This window comes from Canis lupus, chromosome 5 (genome assembly GCF_003254725.2).
Source record: "Canis lupus dingo isolate Sandy chromosome 5, ASM325472v2, whole genome shotgun sequence".
Classification (NCBI taxonomy): domain Eukaryota; kingdom Metazoa; phylum Chordata; class Mammalia; order Carnivora; family Canidae; genus Canis; species Canis lupus.
Genome location: NC_064247.1, coordinates 23,145,380 through 23,165,938, shown reverse-complemented (window position 1 = coordinate 23,165,938; position 20,559 = coordinate 23,145,380). Strand labels below are relative to the sequence as shown.

Here is a 20,559-nt window from a genome sequence, read left to right as displayed (position 1 = left end):
TATGAGTCAGCTTGCCTGACCTAGAGGATGCTCAGGTAGCTGGTGGGAGTTGACTGGGGCAGCTTAGCTGGAATAAGTGTGACTCTCATCTTCCTCTTGGGACAAGCAAGGAAGCAGAACAATAACTGGGTTCCAAGAAAGTAAGCCCCATCATGTAAGTAGTTTCTAAGCCTTTGCACAAGTGGTGTCCATTTCTTCAGTCAAATAAATCACATGACCAAACTCAAAGTCAGAAGTAAGGAAATATATTGCATCTTTACAGTAGAAATGATTGCAAAGTCACTGAAAGAGGTCATGGCTTCAAGGATGGTGAAGAATTGGAGCCATTAATGCAACCCACCATGAATATAAACATATTTTAAATGACATAGGCAAATTACCCAATTTTCCCTATAAAGGGATGTAAAATTGATGCCCTAGAAGATGAACCATATTTATTTTATCAATCTCATCTCCAATATGTGGCTAATAATGATATCATTGGGAGAAGTACATTGCTAAGCCCAGAGCCTGACAGTAGTAGCCCTTTGATAAATGTTAACTGTTATCAATATTATTACTTCTGGGATTAGATTGAAATATATACCCTCATAATACTTCCCCCTGCTTTTCAAAATTGAACTATCATTAATCTACGCTCTAGGAATTAGCCCTGGCTTTTGAAACAAATCTGATCAGCTTCCCAGATTATGCCATATTTATGCCTCCTAGCACATCATCACATATGTCAGTTTGAGAAGTTCAAACTCTTGCTTTGAGAATCAAGATTATAGGAATTTTTATACCAGATTTCTGGAGGAAGTGTCAATTGTTTTATCTTTTCCAGTTCTCCCCTCTAAGCCTGCCTTTTTGGAAATAGGCATATTCAGAGGTCCCCGAAACTGACTTTCCCCTGTAGTCAAACAAACAGATGCATTTCTCTGTCTTTCCTTGATGAAAGGGGGCCACTTCCAAATACAGTTGTCCTTACCCACATTACATTTATTAATTGGAAATAAAAATTAACTTGGATATAAATTCATTGTAAGTAGATCGATATTTTCCTCTGCTCCCTGCTGCAATTTCCTTACTCAGAATTGTAACACATTTACTACATTCAGCACCTAGGCCTTCAGTGGGTATATTCTGTAAATCAATGCCTCATAATATAATTCAAACTAATCCCATAATTGAATCTAATTAAGAACAGCTTCAGATAATTATTATAGAATTATCGAAAGTAGAGATTGAAGAGATTTGTTCATTTATCCCATGTACCCCTGCTGAGACTAGGGTTCCCTGTAGCTTTTCCTTCTAGTGATCTGTCTGGTCTTGTTTTGAAGTCTTAAAGAATTAATCTGTCTGATGTTTTATTTGAGACTCCACTTAGAAGTATAAGAGGTTTCACTGGTTATTTTAACATAATATTTATTGTCAGTAGTACTTGTCTCTCATCATTCTGTTAAGATATGTATTTCATTTTTGGAGTCATAGGACAATCTAGACTACAATACATTCCCAAGAGAGAAAATGAAATTCTTTGAGAAAATGTATGCAGTGACTTAAAATATGATTATATATCGGCTGATTTAATGAAAAGTACAGCCAGATCCAGTACTCACAGAAAACTTGATTTTTCCTTCTCTTGGCTCTGTTTTTCTCTGATCAGTTTCCATTTCTGGTAGATGGTCCCAAAGAAGTGGCAAAGGTCAACCTTGATTGCGCCAGGCTTTCATATGAGATCCATTCTTTGCCAATGTCTATATCAGTCCCCCTCAAAGTTTGGTGATTGGCTCTGGGTTAGATGCCTACCCTTGACCAATTCTATCCCAACTTAGATGGGATATTCTGATTGATTAGCCTATGTCACATATCTACCACCATGGTAGGAATGATAGGACCCCTTGATCAATAAGGTTTGTAGAACCATAACGAAAAGAAGAAAGGATTAGTTCCCATAAGTAATGGACTTAGGGGCACAAAAATAAAATATATAGGTATTTTCCACTTATCTTAATTTTATTCTATTTGAATGGATTGCAACTTCTTCTATCTTATTTCCTTAGGAGTTAAACTATAAGGGTGCCCTCCTCTGCTATTTCAGCTATTTGAAGTGTACAATAAAAAGGTTTGCTTTTGCTGAATTCTGAAGACATCTTTGAGAACCAAGTGATTAAACATGCTACCTGTGGAGGGAACACCTTGATATTTCAAGCATCCAAATTAGCCTGATCTGAGAAGGACATAAAGGGAATGTATTAGGGGTAGGGGGAAAGAATGAGGTGAAGAAGGAGGGAATTACATATCCCTTTCCAATTCAGAAATCTTAAAATCAAATGATTTTTTTTTTCTTGAGAGAGAGAGAGAGAAAGAGAAAGGGCAAGCACCAGCATAAGGGACAGAGGGAAAGGGAGAGTCTTTTTTAAACAAAGATTTTACTTATTTATTTATTTGAGAGAGAATGAGAGCACAAGCAGGAAGAAGGGACAGAAGGAGAGGGAGAAGCAGGATCTCCGCTGTGCAGAGAGCCTGATGCAGGGATCGGGCTTGATCCCAGGACCCTGGGATCATGATCTGAGCTGAAGGCAGATGCTTAACTGACTGAGCCACCTAGTTGTCCCAGAGAGAGAGTCTTAAGCAGGCTCCATGCTCAGCATAGAGCCTGACTTGGGGCTTGATCTCATGACCCTGAGATCATGACCTGAGCCAAAATCAAGAGTTGGGTGCTTAACTGACTGAGCCATCCAGGTGCCCATAAATGATTTTCTTAATAAGAGAATGATTCCTTAGATCCAGCTAAAATGTTGGGATACCTACCAATCTTAAAATATCATTCCCTCATGAATTCTTTTTCCTGAAGAAAGCTAAATTCTAATCAAAAGTTGTGTCTGCAGTCAAATAACACAGTCTCTTCAATAAATGGTGCTGGGAAAATTGGACATCCACATGCAGAAGAATGAAACTAGACCACTCTCTTGCACCATACACAAAGATAAACTCAAAATGGATGAAAGATCTAAATGTGAGACAAGATTCCATCAAAATCCTAGAGGAGAACACAGGCAACACCCTTTTGGAACTTGGCCACAGTAACTTCTTGCAAGATTCATCCATGAAGGCAAGAGAAACAAAAGCAAAAATGAACTATTGGGACTTCATCAAGATAAGAAGCTTTTGCACAGCAAAGGATACAGTCAACAAAACTAAAAGACAACCTACAGAATGGGAGAAGATATTTGCAAATGACATATCAGATAAAGGGCTAGTTTCCAAGATCTATAAAGAACTTATTAAACTCAACAGCAAAGAAACAAACAATCCAATCATGAAATGGGCATGACAGAAAAGACATGAACAGAAATCTCACAGTGGAAGACATCGACATGGCCAACAAGCACATGAGAAAATGCTCTGCATCACTTGCCATCAGGGAAATACAAATCAAAACCACAATGAGATACCACCTCACACCAGTGAGAATGGGGAAAATTAACAAAGCAGGAAACCACAAATGTTGGAGAGGATGTGGAGAAAGGGGAACCCTCTTGCACTGTTGGTGGGAATGTGAACTGGTGCAGCCACTCTGGAAAACTATGTGGAGGTTCCTCAAAGAGTTAAAAATAGATCTGCCCTACGACCCAGCAATTGCACTGCTGGGGATTTACCCCAAAGATACAGATGCAGTGAAACGCCGGGACACCTGCACCCCGATGTTTATAGCAGCAATGCCCACAATAGCCAAACTGTGGAAGGAGCCTCAGTGTCCATCAAAAGATGAATGGATAAAGAAGATGTGGTCTATGTATACAATGGAATATTCCTCAGCCATTAGAAATGACAAATACCCACCATTTGCTTCCACGTGGATGGAACTGGATGGTATTATGCTGAGTGAAATAAGTCAATCGGAGAAGGACAAACACTATATGGTCTCATTCATTTGGGGAATATAAAAAATAGTGAAAGGGAATAGGAGAGAGGAAGGGGAGAGGAGAAAAATGAGTGGAAAATATCAGAAAGGGAGACAGAACATGAGAGACTCTGAACTCTGGGAAACGAACTAGGGGTGGTGGAAGGGGAGGTGGGTGGGGGGTGGGGGTGACTGGGTGACAGTCACTGAGGTGGGCACTTGACGGGATGAGCACTGGGTGTTATTCTGTATGTTGGCAAATTGAACACCAATAAAAAATAAATTTATTAAAAATGTCAGGAAGCAAAAAAAAAAAAGTTGTGTCTGACTTCTGTTGGCAGGTCTGACCTTGTGGGTGGAGGAAGTTGTAGGGTAGGTTCAGTCATGGCAACCTAAGTAAAATGTTCACTTTTTGCAGATGACATGATACTATATATAGAAAACCCTAAAGACTCCACTAAAAAAGTGCTATAAGTGATGAATTAATCATGGATTGGAAGAAGAAGTATCACTAAAATGTCCAAACTACCCAAAGCAATTTACAGATATAGTGCAATCCTTATCAAAATACCAATGGCATTTTCCAGAGAACTAGAACAAACAATCCTGAATTTGTGTGTGAAATCACAAAAGACACCAAATAGCTAAAGGAATTTTGATAAAGAGAAACAAAACTAGAGTTATCACAATTCTATGATTTTTCAATTTATATTACAAAGCTGTAGTAATCAAAACAGTATGGTACTGGAACAAAAATAGATACATAGATCAATAGAGTAGAATAGAAAACCCAGAAATAAACCCACAATTATACGGTCAATTAATCTTCAACAAAGGAGGAAAAAGCATTGTGATGGGAAAAAGAGTTTCTTCAACAAATGGTGCCAGAAAAACTGAACATCTGCATGCAAAAGAATAAAACTGCATTACTTTCTTGTACCATACAGAAAAAAAAAACTCAAAATGGATTAAGGATCCAAATGTGAGACCTGAAACCATAGAAATCCTAGGAGAGAGCACAGTCATTAATGTCTCTGACATTGGCTGTAACATCTTTCTAGGTAATGTCTCCTGAGGCAAGGGAAACAAAAGCAAAAATAAACTATTGAGACTACATCAAAAAAAAAAAAAAAAGAAAAAGAAAAAGAAAAAAGCTTCTGCACAGCAAAGTAAACAACCAACAAAACTAAAGACAATCTACCAAATGGGAGAAGATATTTGCAAATGATGTATTCAATAGAGGGTTAGTATCCAAAAAATATAAAGAACTTACATAACTCAACATCAAAAGCCCAAATAATCCAATTAAAAATGGGCAGAAGACTTGAACTTATGTTTGGAAAAATTGTAGTATTGCAAGTGTTTTTAATATACATTGAAAAAATATCTGATAGGAAGCTAATAAATTTAAATGAATAAAAAACAGCCTGGTCTATCAGTGAGTTTGTCTTGTGCATTATTTCCAACATGTGAGGCAAATAAAAATGTAGAGAAGGGCTAGCAGCTAGGAAGAACCTCCATGCAATACCAAAATGTGTGCAGCTTGAGAATAATGGTCAAATCTGAAAGAGTGATTGAAGTCACTAAGATTTTTCAAAGGCTTTGTTTGAAAATCGGAGATTGGCATTAAAGAATGAGACTTCTCCCAGAAAGACTAGTTATCTGGCTCCTGGGCTAGCATCTACTCAAGTGGTTATTCAAAGTTTAATGATTATTACTATTATTTAAAATAGCACAGGTTAGGTCTATTAAAAATGATGGAATTGTGTCACTCTTTGGTATATTACAAAACTACCTTCCAACTCCAATCCATAACCACTTATCTAAAGAGGTGAAGTATCTTAGTATCAGATGATTTCGACTGTTGGAATTAACCGTAAGTAATTTATACTTGGTTGCATCATAATTTGTACAACAAAATATCTTTAAAAAGGAGTATCTTTAAAATCTTGGACAATGATTTTTATTACCTTCTCAGGCCCTTCCACCTTATCCCTCCTATACCCTGAAATCTCTTATATACATCCAGCATTCACGGGTTCCTGGGATTTGCTAACCTATCCATAAACTCTAGAAGAATATTTAGAGCATATGGAGCATGTTTCTCTTCCAGTTAGTTACCAAGCATAATTAGCACCTTAGGCTAGGGATAAATTTTATATCTTGCTTAATGAATCAACAAGTAATGACGTCATCCTAATATAGTATATGTTCCTTATCTTCCTTTCCATCTATATCGCTAGAAACTTTCAGAGCTAGCACTCCAGCTATATAGGATTTAGGCTGTTTGCTTTCCAAATAAATTACACAATACCAGGATTTCCTAACTTGATGATACCTTAGACTTCACTTGATCCATTTAGCTAATGGAAAAGACCCTAATAATAGGGTACGTGAGAGAATCCTGTTCTTGGCATCTGGAGAAATCTCTACTTACTGTGCCAGATGTATTCATGAGGTCAGGGCCAATGACAGAAGATGCTCCTTACCTGCCTGTGCTCTTATGTGATGAGGATTGGGGGATGGGTAGAAGAAGAATAGAAGGCGTACTGGATTAGTAATACACATAGACTGTCCTTTCAGGATGATGCTTACACCTGAAAAAACAAGAACATAAGTGCAAGTCTGGTCTCTCTATTATTACTTAACTATTTAGCACTTGATGTGTCTGGGGATCATCGTAGTAATTACTCTCTTCTCCTTGAGGTGGGTAGAGAGTAACAAATATAAAACTGCCCCCAACTACCATCCATCTCCCTTAAACCAAGATTATCATACTACTCTTTGCAAGGAGTCTTATCTTTCCTGGGCTAATCCTTATATTCTTCTAATCTTTTTAAACTTAATTTTTTAAAAAAGATTTTATTTATTTATTCATGAGAGATGAGAGACACACACAGAGAGAGGCATAGACACAGGCAGAGGGAGAAGCAGGCTTCCTTTGGGGAGCCTGATGTGGGACTTGATCCCGGATCCTGGGATCATGCCCTGAGCCAAAGGAAGACGCTCAACCACTGAGCCACCCAGGTGTCCCTAAACTTTATTTTTGTCCGAGCTATGTAGGCACATAGTTTAAAAAATCAAAATTTTCACAAGCATTATAATTTAAAACAAAACTAAACAGCCATCATCTGCCTAATTCTTTGCCCTTTCCTGCTTCCCAGAAACAGTCACTTTTTGTTTATTTTAGTATTTACTAAAATATCCAAGATATCTTGGAGTAACAAGATTATTTTACCACTTTTTGATTTGGGAAGGTTTTGGTGTTAATGATTATAGTTTTATGGAAGCTGAGAACTTCGCTCTTTTTTACCATCTCTTCTTTATTTGTGCCCCATTTTTCTGAAATTGCCATAATTATGATTAAACTGGCATTTAGTACTTACTTTAGTAGGACAGTGTAAACACTATGCACAGCTCAACTTTGTAGTATGTGAAAATTACTTTTACTTTCTCGCATTTATTTTGTTTACCTGGAGTTAAAAATTGTATTCTGTTTGCTTAGTTTTTTGTACGTACTTATGAATTCATTATCAAACTCATGAGTCATCTAGAATCTTCTCTCAGTATATGCAGACACGTCAGACATCTTGTCAATTTCATCTCCTTGGAAACATCTTTATCATAGTTTTCTGCCCAATTCCTAAATGGAATCTGGTCTTTATGTTCCACAGCTGTCACTTGGGGGTTGCCCTTTACCATTGACCTGGGGACTCCTTTGCCTTTCTCTTGAGTTTGATCTGATCCTTAGATCACACCTTTTCCTTTTTCTTGGCCTAGTGCCTTGTTTTCATGGGGCACATTCTCTAGCAGCCTCCTCATAAAGGGTACTGAAGAGACTTTCTGAGATCTTGCATGTATGCTGTATCGTCTGTCCTTCTACAATTGTGGGGGCATGGATCTATTCTGGTTCTCAGTGCTGCTGTTGAGGACTCCAAAGCCATTCTGAATTATTGTGTTCCATAAAAGACAGGTGCTTAGTCTCCGATGGTCTTTCATATCTTTTCTTTATCCCTAGTGTTGTTAAATTTCACAGTAATGCATTTACACGGTGGGCTTTTCTTCACCTATTGTTCTGAATGCTTAGTGCATCCTTTAATCTAAAAATTCATAGACTTTAAACATTTGGGGATAATTTCTTTGATCATCTTCTCCCTTTATTTTGTCTGTTCTCTCTTTCTATATTTCCTATGATTTAGAAGTGGAACCTCCTGAATTAATTCTTTAACTTTCTTTTTTCTAAGTCTCTTATTTGGTACCCTTTTTCTTTCTTTCTTTGCTCTACTTTTTGTGTAATTATCTTGTTTTTCAGCTTTATTGAGGTATAACTGACAAAATTGTAAAATATTGGAAGTATACAAGGTACTGACTTGATGCATGAACACAAGTATTTCATCACCTCACGTTTACGTTTTTTGTTTTTTGTTTTTTTTTTTTGGTGAAAACATTTATGTTCTATTCTTTTAGAAAGTTTCAATTATGTAGTGGAGTATTCTCAAATGCAGTCACCATGTACTACATAACTTTTTTCTATCATCCTTTACATTGAAGTATTCTTTGGTTTGATTTTTTATTGTTGTTAGTTTTACTTTCTACCACAATTGTTTGCAATTTATATGAGGTCTTTATTATTCATTAGAATTCTTTTTTATTAACCTTGCTCTTGGTTCTTACTCTTTTTCCTTTTGCCTCTTTTGAAGTTTTCACTGTCATTCTCAGTATTAGTTTCTTTAAGACAGTCTTTCTAATTTAAAAAAGTATATATTTCCTGAGATGTCTGACTATCCTTAGCCATCTGTTCATACTTTAAAATGACATTGTTTAAAAGCTAATTGGTTTTATTGCGACGATGTCAATTTTCTGGTTTTGATAACTCACTACAGTTATTTAATAGTGTTAGCCACTGGGGGAGCTGGGTGATGGGTACATAGGACTTCTCTATGCTGTATTTTGCAACTCTATTAAGTTTACAGTTTAACACTGGGCTACACAGATGCACAAATCTCCTGCAACTTGGCCAGAGCCCTGGCTATTGAGGAAACTGTGTTATACATCTGATAGAGATATTCACATAATCTCTCCACTTCTGGTATGGTCCCCTTACTCTGACCTATGCCTAAGGTATCCCATTTGAAGGCTCTTTATATGTGCTTTCTGAAGAATGAACCTCCTGTTTTCTCTTGAAGTGGGAGGGGGCTAGTTGCCTGGCTATATGGAATGGGTAGAGGGGTGTGACCTGCAGATCTAATTGTTTCAGTTATTCCCTTTTATTTTTAGTGTTATCCAGGACATCAATTCTTAAAGAGCCTCTTGCCTCCAATTCCTAACACTATCATGAATTTTGTCTGCTTCTTGGCTTTATTCACTACTAAGTCAATTACCATTCATCTATCGGTTTTTGTTATTTTGTTGATGCTGGACTTTATTTTGTTGTTTTTCTTCAAATTTTTATGGGCTTTTGTAATTTTTTTTAAAAGTCTCCTACTTTTATGTTAGTGAGGTTTCCTGGAGGAAATCGAATAAATGCTATCTGCCAAGCTAATCTTAAAGTAAAAGTCTACCGAAGCCAAAAGCTTAAGCAGGGTTTCATGAGCTATACAACAATAAGAAATGGATAGCAAGGGTTATACACTAAAGAACTGTCCTCACTGTGTGAATCCAGACCAGAATTTCAGACAAAGGCAGTTAACTTCTGCAGAGGAAGGTTTTCCTTCATTAAAACAACAAACAAACAAAAATCTTGATCCTACCTTTTATAATAAACAATAGCCTATCTCAAAGAGCTCAATCTTGTCAAACAGCAGTTTATGACAAATACAAACTAAGAGAATTCAGCTCAGAAATGTTAATATCTGGTCTGTATAATTACTGTGGTGCAATGGTAGATATCTCTGCTTTCACATATTTGTTCAACAAATATTCATTGAGCTCCTGATATGTGTTTAAGATATCTTCGCACTAAAGTTAAAACTTAACTACAACACATAACCACTGCTGTTGCCTAAAAGAAATATGAAGGGGAAAATGGCAGAACTCATAATATTAACGATTACAATCTCCTTTAAAGCACTAAAGAATGTTAAATTAGGAAAAGACCATGCATATTATGTAATCTTAATTTCCTCACCAAATGTATGAAGAATTATTATAAATAACAATAGTCATGATCCCCTCTTCTATCTGTTAAGTGTAATTATATTCCAGTGTCCAAATAGTGGCAATTTATGATTTAAATAGCCACTCTAGGGCAATAAAGAGTTCATTAAATATACATATATATGTGTATATATATATATATATATATATATATATATAAAATGCATGTATGTATGTGTGTATGGTACCAAATTAGTATGTAAATTATATACCAAATAATTGTCATGCCCTTATTTATTTTTTTTAAAGATTTTATTTATTTATTCATGAGGGACACAGAGAGAGAGGCAGAGACATAGGCAGAGGGAGAAGCAGGTTCCCTGCAGGGAACCCAATGGGGAACTTGAACCCCGGAATCACAACCTGAGCCAAAGGCAGACGCTCAACCACTGAGACACCCAGATGCCCCTGTCATGCCCTTATTTCTTCATTGTTGCAAAGTAGCTAGTTCAATTCAAAGTTCCTGATTTTTTAAAAAAAGGAATTTGAAGTCCCCTGGTATTAAGACAGACTTCTAAAGTATTTGCAAAATCCTTTTACTTGCTGGGTGAATTTTGATACTTCACATGAAATGAAAATTCACAAAGTGCAATAAGGCACTTCAGTGTTTGGCACTATGCAGGGTATTCCTCAGTCACTTTCATAAATATCATTTGCCTATAGCTTAGAAAACTTCACTCAACTACCAGAAACTTCTTCCTATATCTTAGAGAAAATTTAAGTCTTCCTTATTTACATAATTGGAAATAGCCCAATAGTCAAGAACACAGACTCTGGAGCTAGATTATCTGAGTTCAAATTGTGGCTCTACCATTTACTGACTCTGTAATTGTGACCAACAAGCCCCTTATATTCTCTATGCCTCAGTTTCTCCATCTGTAAAATAGGAACAGTGGTAGCATGATTAGTGTAAGATTATCTGTATGAAGCACTTTGAACTATATTTGGCCCTTAGCATTATCATTATTGCCTGAAATATAACATACAGGGAAAAAAATTAACTGGAATTAATCTTTCAGAAAGATTATTCAGGTCCTTTACTCTGCAACATACGTTTCTCTTTCCTTCAGTTGTTAAAATTTATTTCCTAGTGAAAATATGGAGCCTCTTACAATCTCTTTCTTATTTCCTTAATACTTTATCAATTTCTTATACTTTTACAGAGCTTTGATGGTTTGCAAGCCAGTTTCCCACTTTTTTTCAGCCATCAGGTCAATGCCATGATTATAATTATTTCATTTTCAAGATAAACAAATAGATTTGGATGGTGGGTGACTTGTTCAAGGTCCACACTTAAATCCAGGTCTTATAATCACAAGTCCTGTGCTCTTCTCATTATATCAAATGGCTTCTTTATAAACAACAAGAGATGAGAAATTATCAATGTCAATTTCTACATATTTACTTTTAATAAAGTGACTTTGGATCCTTGTTTTGGAAGGATATGCTCATAGCAATGACTTCATGTATAAGGAGGTAGCTAAAAAGAAGAATTCACCCAGGGCAATTTTACACTGTGGAAATCAGAGGCTACAGCTCTTGGCAGCAGCTCTTTCTTTGGGTGATTCAATCTCCTAAAATTCTGGTGAGCCAAAAGCATTGCTTAAGAAGGGAACAACTAAGTCTCTAGCTGCCAATCCCAACATTATTCAGAGTGAGATGTCAAGATGTGTATAGTTTTAAAATGTATGCCCATGCTTATTTTATAAACTTCAAGTACAAATTTCAGAGAGGGATAGTATATTTTTTAAAAGTTTGTAAACACTTGAAGGACCTGAAAGACCAGATTAGTATTGAAAGTATTGGCTTATAAGCATAGAAGTGTGGCAACACCTGATTCCATCATCTTTATCTGTTTTGTAATTTCCCATCCTTACCCCTGGTAAGGCAAAGCACATCAAAGTGAACCATTGAGATATGATCAGTATTAGTGAAGACTGGGCTTTTGTCCAGTAGGTGCTGAGATATGTCCAGTATCAACCTGCCACACAAGAGGAAGAGTCTCACCAACCTTGACCAAAAGAGAAGGAAGCAAGAGGAACTGGGGTAACACAGTATCCAAAGGAAGCAGAGAAGCAGAAGGAGGAAGAGATGCAAGAACAGAACCCAGACACAATGTTGGAGAGCAAATCTATGATCAAAGTTGATCGATGGCAACTGCAAGGAAACATTTTCTGTCCATTTTAGCACTTCCAGTGTATTCATAAGTGGCTACTATGAAGATTGTTTTTTCCTTCCTTGGAGAAGGTGCCACTCCACCATGGCTCCAGACACTATGGGGCCAAACACAGGACAACATAGGCATGATTATTCCTGAGCATGAGATGAAAATTGTAAATAGAATGAACTTCTCAAGAGGCTGAAAAACTGTGCAATCAATGCACTAAATTTTCTCCTTTTTCGAAGCATAAATGAGCCAACAAGTCAACTCCCTATCAAAGAAAACCCTGCTTGAAGATAGGACATCAGAACATCAACAAGATAATACTGCTAAGAACTTTCTGAACCCCTGGATTCTTTGTGCAATGAAAACCTTCCACAGTATCTAGAGCATTAAAACATTGAAAACACAGTTGAATGAATTGTTTCATTCTTCAATACCTAACACTTCTGCATAATGAGATCCTCACTCGTGTATCTTCTGCTTCAAATATTTTATTTTAACTATAAATGGTACATTAAAAAAAGACCTTAAAAGCTAGCAGACATGTTTTGTTTTTGTTCCTTTTGCATTGTCTCAGCCTATAAATCATTGTGACTATTAAAATATAAACACCATGCACAAGTCTAAAGTTCAGGTGCAGACTCTGTCCAATCATGAAGTGTGACCAGAAAGACTTGAGGCTGAGTTGTGGCCCTGGGCGTCCTCAGCTCAACCTCTACTTGATGGAGGAGCTACCTCACTTGAATGTGAAGGCTTAACTCAGCTCCAAGGGAAGTTGCTGCAAAGCTAGAATGGAACACCTCCTTCACTTGAGCAGTTCATGTGTTCAGGGATAGTTTGGGGAAAACAACTCCTTATTTGGAGCCATTTAATTTTCTTTGTCTTCTCCTTTCCTCGGGACCTCAGGTGACACCCTACCGGAGGCTAGGGGCCATCTAGAATTGCCCACTGATATGTGCCCCCCCAGGAAGCCCACCCACGGCCCAAGGTACCCAGCTTTCCACCTTTAATGCAGACCAGCACTTGGGCATCTCATGTTGGCCTTGTTTTAAGAAGTAGCTCTGCCTTTTTCCAGGTAACACATTTCCCAAGCCTGAAGTGGCACAAGCAAACCCAATTTCTGAAAGCTCAATTTCTGGGCATAAAGATAGTGTGAAATAAAATGCAACTCCTAACTGGGAAACGAAGGGTTGTGGAAGGGGAGGTGGGTCGGGGGATGGGGTAACTGGGTGACAGGCAATAAGGAGGGCACCTGATAGGATGAACACTGGGTGTATGTTATACTATATGTTGGCAAATTGAATTTTAATTAAAAAATAAAAATTAAAAATAAAAATAAAAATAAAAATAAATGTGGTATATGATTTTTTATGAAAACCCAGGACCAAGAATAGAGAAAAGAGCAGTAGGGGAAATCTCTGCTCTTCCTATCAGTCATCACTACCCCTTCCACCTGGGGTCCTTTACCAGAGCTGCTTTTATAGCAATGCAATTGGTAGATTCATCTTTTATTTCTACAAGTACAAGGTTGTGGGGAGTGAAAGAAAAGACTCCCGTATAACTGCTCATAAAATGCATGTTTGAGTATTTTCATGCCCGGACCAGATGGGGATGTGAGACACAGGTTAAGGGCGCCCTGGACTTGGTCTTAGTAATACTTTTCTTCTTGGCATGGACATTCTAACCAGGTAGCGAATGTTTTTGGGTAATTAGATGCATTGACCCGTTTCTAGAAAGTGAAAGGTAAATCAGTACCTTGTGTGATTGTGGGAGGGCAGGATCCAGCTGGATAGAGAGGAGTGATGGAGAAGCCCCACCCTTTGTGGTGGGCTGGCACATCTCAGAGGGGCTCATTCTTTGAGCTGGGATGGCATCCAGCATCAGTGATGGGTGGTTTCAAACAGGCTCGCTCTAATATGCAGATCCAATGAACCAGAGAGAAAGGCCCACATCAGGCAGCTGCATCCCCCACGTTATCAATCAGCTGCAGTTTCTACCTCACAGCATCTGCTATGTGGGATTTGGATGCAAGTACAACTACATGCTAGGCAGCTGCAGAGTTTAAATAATCATTGCCCCTGACTTAGGAAGGTCATACCATTCCATGGTGTTAGATGTCAGTGTTGTAGACTCTTGTGGCAATCCACGCAGAATGGATGCTGGGCCCAATTTCTTTGTCTTAGTGAATCTGATTTTCTCTGTTTTTCAAGAAGCAGCACAGAGTGAAGTCAGTGAGAAGCCAAAGGGAGTTGCTGCTGTGCTCAGTCAGATTTAAATGGAACTGATTAGCTTCACTTATACCCCAGAGATTCCTGGAACCTGGATCAGGCTGTTCGTGCCCCAACGGCACCTAGGACCAGGAGGTGGCTGAATCAGAAGAGCAGCATTACATGCAGATAAAATTCATACTCTCCCTTTGAATGGAGCAGCCAGAGAGAAGGAGAGAAGAAAGTCAGAAAAGGTAGACACAAACTGCTCTTGTTGGCAACTGCCTTGGTGTCTAGAGGAAGGGGAGGCTGCAAGAGGGCCAGGGAAGGAGAGTCTGGTGAGCACTTGGGCACAACTGCGGGGGCTGACATCACACTTGCCTCTTTCCATATCCAAGCCCCATCATTCCTCATTCATTCACTACATTAGTTGTCAAAAGCAAATTCCTTTTTCTCAAGAACAAAGTGAAAATTGTAGTCATATCTGACCTTAGAGAGCACTTGTGAGGATCAATGGAAATAATGGTTTTGTGGGTTTTTTGTTTGTTTGGGGGGGGGATTTATTTTATTTATTTTTTTGGTTTATTTTATTTTATTTTTATTTTCTAAATAGTGAACATAGTGTTACATTAGTTTCAGGTTACAGTATAATGATTCAACAATTCTGTACGTGACTCAGTGCTCTTCATGATAAGTGCACTTTTTTTTTAAAGATTTTATTTATTTATTCATGAAAGGCAGAGACACAGGCAGAGGGAGAAGCAGGCTCCATGCAGGGAGCCCAATGCGGGACTTGATCTCGGGTCTCCAGGATCAGGCCTTGGGCCAAAGGCGGTGCTAAACTGCTGAGCCACCGGGCTGCCCAATAGGTGCACTCTTAATCCCCATCACCTAGTTCCCCCATCCCTCCACCTACTTCCCCTCTGGTGACCATCTGTTCTATATAGTTAAGAGTCTGTTTTTGGTTGCCTCTTTTTTCCCTTTGTTCATTTGTTTGGTTTCTCAAATTTCACATATGAGTGAAATCATCTGTTTTTCTCTGACTGACTTACTTAATTTAGCATTATACCCTAGATTCCATCCATGTTGTTGCAAATGGCAAGATTTCATTCTTTTCTTATGCCTGAATAATATTCCATCGTATATATACGCCACACCTTCCTTATCCATTCATCTATGGATGGACACTTAGGCTGCTTCCATCATTTGTCTGTTATAAATAATACTGTAATAAACATAGGGATGCATCTATCTTTTCAAATTAGTGTTTTTGTATTCTTCGGGTAAATACCCAGTGGTAAATTACTAGATCATACAATAATTCTATTTTTATTTATTTATTTATTTATTTATTTATTTATTTATTTTTAATAATTCTATTTTTAATCTTTTGAAGCACCTCCATCCTGTTTTCCACAGTGGCTGTACCCATTTGCATTCCCACCAACAGCACACACAGGTTCAAGGAAATAATGTTTTGTAAGTTATTTGTCACCATACCTGGCACATAATGAGCATCAGTAGGTCACCAGTAATGGTGTCACAGCCACTGCCAAGTACATGAAAAGTATCTCTCCTCTCAGGGTCATTGTAACTTTTTTTCTAAGGGCAAAGGAAGGTCCCAAAGGCAGACTGTTACTCCAAGCCATCAACCTTACTGGCAGTGCAAGTAATTATGTCAAAATAAAACGAAGACAACAAAAACTTGAACTAGAAATGGTAGAAGGGGAAAATTTATTTCAAGGATCATGGAATGTCTCAGGGAAATGTAGTTGGGCCTCAGGAATACCTGAAACCAGAAGGTAGGGATGTCACTGCCTTGTGTTGTTGAGCAGGATTCTCTTGCCCTGGTTTTGGGGAATACAGAGTCAGACCTGCAGAAAGTGAAGGGAGTTGCTACTACAACTCAGGCCCTGTCCCTAATTTTTTCTTCTTAGTTTGTTTCATTTTCCCTTTTTGCTGAGGTCGTGGCTGTGCAGCCACGTAGGAGCTTAAGAGAATCTCAGATTCACATGTTACAGCCTAGGTACCCAGAGAGACTAACTTATCTTTGTCAGATCCAGTTACAAACAACAAAGGAAAGACAGTAATTGTCCAGGTAGGGCAAGAAATCCACCTTTAGATTATAACCACGTCTGTGAGAGGCATAGCTTGGGTCAGGTGCGCAGAGCTGGATCAACCACCATGGTCATGGGGGCAGAATCAGGTCAGGTTAACACAGGAGCTCTCATGATGACCATGTAAATGGGAATGAAGGAGACGGTTCCTAGAAAAAGTGGAGTTCTTGGCAGGCAGAGTTTAAGAGAACTCAGCCCAGAGCCCTTCTTGTGCTATAAGGGTGATGTGATGAAAGCTGATTCCTATTTCCATGTCCCTGGATTCCTTGAAACTGTCATGTTAACCTGCTTTATAGAGAGGCAAAATGAACTATCATCAGGGTGAACTTAGGGTTCTTATAATCTTGGAAAGGAGTGAAGGATTGAAGGAACTTTGAAAAAAAAGAAAAAGACATTGCACCACTTTTTTGAAATGACTCATTTGGAGTCATCTGACCCAAGGCAAACAACTTAGGATTTACTTGATCTCTATTTATTGATAAAATGCAGAAGTTGATATATGGGTTTGGATCTTGGCTGTGCTGCAAAATAGTTGTATGACCCAGGGTAGGTTATTAACCTTGGTTTCTTCATGTGTATAAGGAAGATAATGCAATGATACAATCTACGTAGTGTTGGGAGAACTGAGGAAATACATATTTAGCATGCTTAGTAGAGTATAGATGATATAGTACTCAGGAAACATGAGCTACTATTGTTTATACCTCTTAATTTCTCATTTAACTGACTTACAATATACAACCTTAAATTACAGCTATCAGTGTCTTTCTCCTTCTTCAGAGATTATAAACTCCTATCAGGCCTGGGTCACTTCTTATTTGTCTTTATATCCTAGGCCTCCAATAGTGGAACTTCACTAAATATTGACCAAATAAATGTTGACTGGGCTAGATGGCCATCTGTACTCTTTCCACTGTCTCTTGGGGGCACTGCAAACAGGCATTAGACAATGGTAACACAACTGAGCCATATATTGTGAGCTCGCATCTTCCCCAATTTCAGATAAATTGGTTCCATTTATTCCTTCAGTTTATTCATTCAACAACTTTTTATTGAATGTTTACTAATATTCTATAAATGAGCCAATTTCTGCTTCTCTGGTGATGAACAATGAGCTCTTGCCTCCACAGAGTTGATAAGAAATATCCTGTGCTAGTGCCAGGTTTAATGCCCCTGTGTGCAAACCCATCAGCCCTGGATTATAACTTCTGTTTCTTTCTTTATCTGCCTCACTTGTCAGTGACCTTCTTGAGGACAGAAGGCATGTATTTTACTTCTGTGACTAGCTCAGTGATTTTTACATAACAGGGTTCAATAAATGGTGAACCAATGGATGAATGATTTCCTAGAATTATCCTAGAAGACCCTGATAACCTTTGAATAGATTCATCTATATTGAATCTGCATGTCCTTTGAGTGTGATGGGAAAAACAGTGAATTTTACAGGTTGGGCCTTTTGAGCTTTCCATGTTTTGCATGAATGGCTTGAGTGATAGATATGCCCATGGTCTCTGAAGCAAACAAAACAAAGCAAAGCAAAACAAAACTTAACAGTGAGAATAAAATTTGATTTCAAGAAAATGCCCCTTTCTCTAATCTTTCAGCATTCTCTTTTCTTGGAGAAGAGGTATACCTTCTCTCTCCAACCTTAGCTCTTTGCCCTTGAGCTGAAACTTATATTATTAATCATTTGAAACTATTGTTTCCATGGAGATAGCCTAGCAACTTCTAGACTTGGATTTAGCACTGAATAAGCCATACTATTGATAGATATTACATTTTTAACTTCTTGATCCATGAAAGTTAAATATATTTAGTATCTAGTTCATTAACAAGTTCTTTTTCCTCTGATTTCAATAAAAACAAAATAAAGCACCTTATTTTTCTAAAGCCAGGAGTGATTGTGTAAGACTGCCCATGAAGTAATAGTTTCATTATTTGTGATTTGTTTAGTGAACTTATATATAGCCAGGCACCATTCCAACTGTTTTAGAAATATTTAATTCACTTAATCGCCATAACAACCTTATTAGGCGTGTGCTAATATCTACATTCTATATATGAGGAAACTGGGGACATTAAGAGGTTGTATAAATAAGAGAACTGGCAAGTGGGTACATTTATGATACATTTCTATTCCTTGGACATGTGCTGAATCCTCTCACCCTGAAAACCTGCTGCAGGTCCAGTTCTCATTCATTCCCTGCCTACCACCACTCTTTGTATTCCTCTATCCTGCCCCAAGGACATATGCTGTTGTCTGAGACATGTTTTAAAGCTTGCAAATTATTATATGGTTGTAGTTTACCTTAAAATCCTTTGGCATCTATAGACAAGTACATTATCATGCATGTCATAGGCAGTGCAAGCTTCAACTCTAGGGACAATCACTTAATTGAATTGAAAATGCACCTTGCAGGAGTGGTCAGCTAGGAAGGTATCAGAAAGGCCACGGTCAGGGACAGTGCGGACAGCTGCACTGGTATCACTTTGCTGGTGTCCTTCAAAACAAAAAGCTTGGCTAATTGATGTAACAAATGACACACATAATTTTATTCTCAGTGAAAATAGTGCCTTGTCAGTTAACTTGATAAATATTAGAAATGGACATTCATTCATGGAATTATAGGTATTCAATCTATGTAGATTGGCTTAGGTATTTTAGAAATATTTCCTGTCTTTGCTTGAGGAGAACATAAAACTCTAGCAAGCCTGGTAGTGAATGCTGTCTGTCCCACATCCATTTTCCAGCCAGTTCCCGAAGGATTTCTGGTCGGCTGATGCCAACTGTTAAGTAACAGAATCCTGCCTCTGGAGTCTTGTCCTAAATATTTCTGGTGACCCTTCCTGTGAAATGGCGCACAGAGCACTTGCAATGACAGAGAGCTGGGACTTCATTGAGCTTGAGGGACGTGTGTCATCAGCCACATTGGACTTGGTTACTAATGTACATTATTTAGTAAATGTCTCCCTATATGGCAGAATGTACTCTGAGACTTGTTTGCATTAGTAAGTTTTAACCTTGTTGTAGTTAAGATTGTGGGGATGGGCCTAACCCTTACCTACTTCAAATTTCTTTTAAGCCTACTGTAGTCTATCAAAAAAGAAGCTGAGTTGTCCGTGGTGAAATGATCGAAAGTCAGTTCACAACAGGCATAACAGAAAGTAAGAAAGATTTCATCCCTCCTGCTTCCTGGCCTCTCCCTTCCAGATTGGCCTGAGGCCCTTTCCTTAACATATTTTTCTACATGGTGGTGTGTGTGTGTGTGTGTGTGTGTGTGTGTAATGATGGTAGTCATCCTTGTCCCTTCCTTTATAATATAGAAACATCTCTAGGTTTCAAATATTACATTTGTTTTCTTCTTTTGTTCTGCTATTAGATGATTAACCCACAATGAGCTAGCCAAGGCAAATGCTTGAAGTTGGCCAATTGTATCTTCAGAGCTCCAAATGCCTATAAGTGCTCTCATGGCAAGATGCTTAGAGGTGTTCATTCTCTCCCTGTCCCCGACACTTCTCAAGGAAGGGTTCACAATGAGGTGCTCTTGATGGGTAAGAGAACAAAAACAGGAAAACACAGCATGGTTTTCCAGATACCCACACTCAAAAAATGTTTATTGAGCAACCCCTGTCTCTTACGAGGTACATACTAACAGGTGAGCATAGAAAGATTCAAACTCAAAACCTGTCAGAGGGTGACTAGGTATCATTTCTTCACAGCCAATTTTTCCCTCTCTGCTTTTGAATTTACTACTGGTGCATGGTAGCAGAGGCTATTACCCCACCAAAGCCAGCATTTCCTGGGCTAAAGGAAATTCCTAAAGAAGTGCGCATTATATAAATTCTGGGAACAGAATTAGTTCTGTGCTTGAAAACCTGCCTTCTAAATTATCTTCCTTCTAAGTCACTTCTGGGTAAAGTGCAGCAAAAAAAAAAAAAAAAAAAAAAAAAAAAAAAAAAAAAAACCCAAAAACCAAAAACCAAAACAAAAAAACCAGAAGGAGATTTTTTTTAATTCTAATTTTG

The 20,559-nt window shown here is 38.0% G+C and overlaps 1 long non-coding RNA gene across 1 annotated transcript in view; it reads right to left on the bottom strand.

The window, feature by feature from the left end:
* The window catches only part of LOC112671382 (uncharacterized), a 35,906-nt gene extending 28,432 nt beyond the window's left edge, over positions 1 to 7,474 (bottom strand). The window contains exons 1-2 of the long non-coding RNA XR_003143586.3: positions 7,276 to 7,474; positions 6,379 to 6,486 (exon numbers count right to left, since the gene is read on the bottom strand). This is a non-coding gene — a long non-coding RNA (uncharacterized LOC112671382). The remainder of the gene's footprint in view (positions 1 to 6,378; positions 6,487 to 7,275) is intronic.
* Positions 7,475 to 20,559: the final 13,085 nt, after the last annotated feature.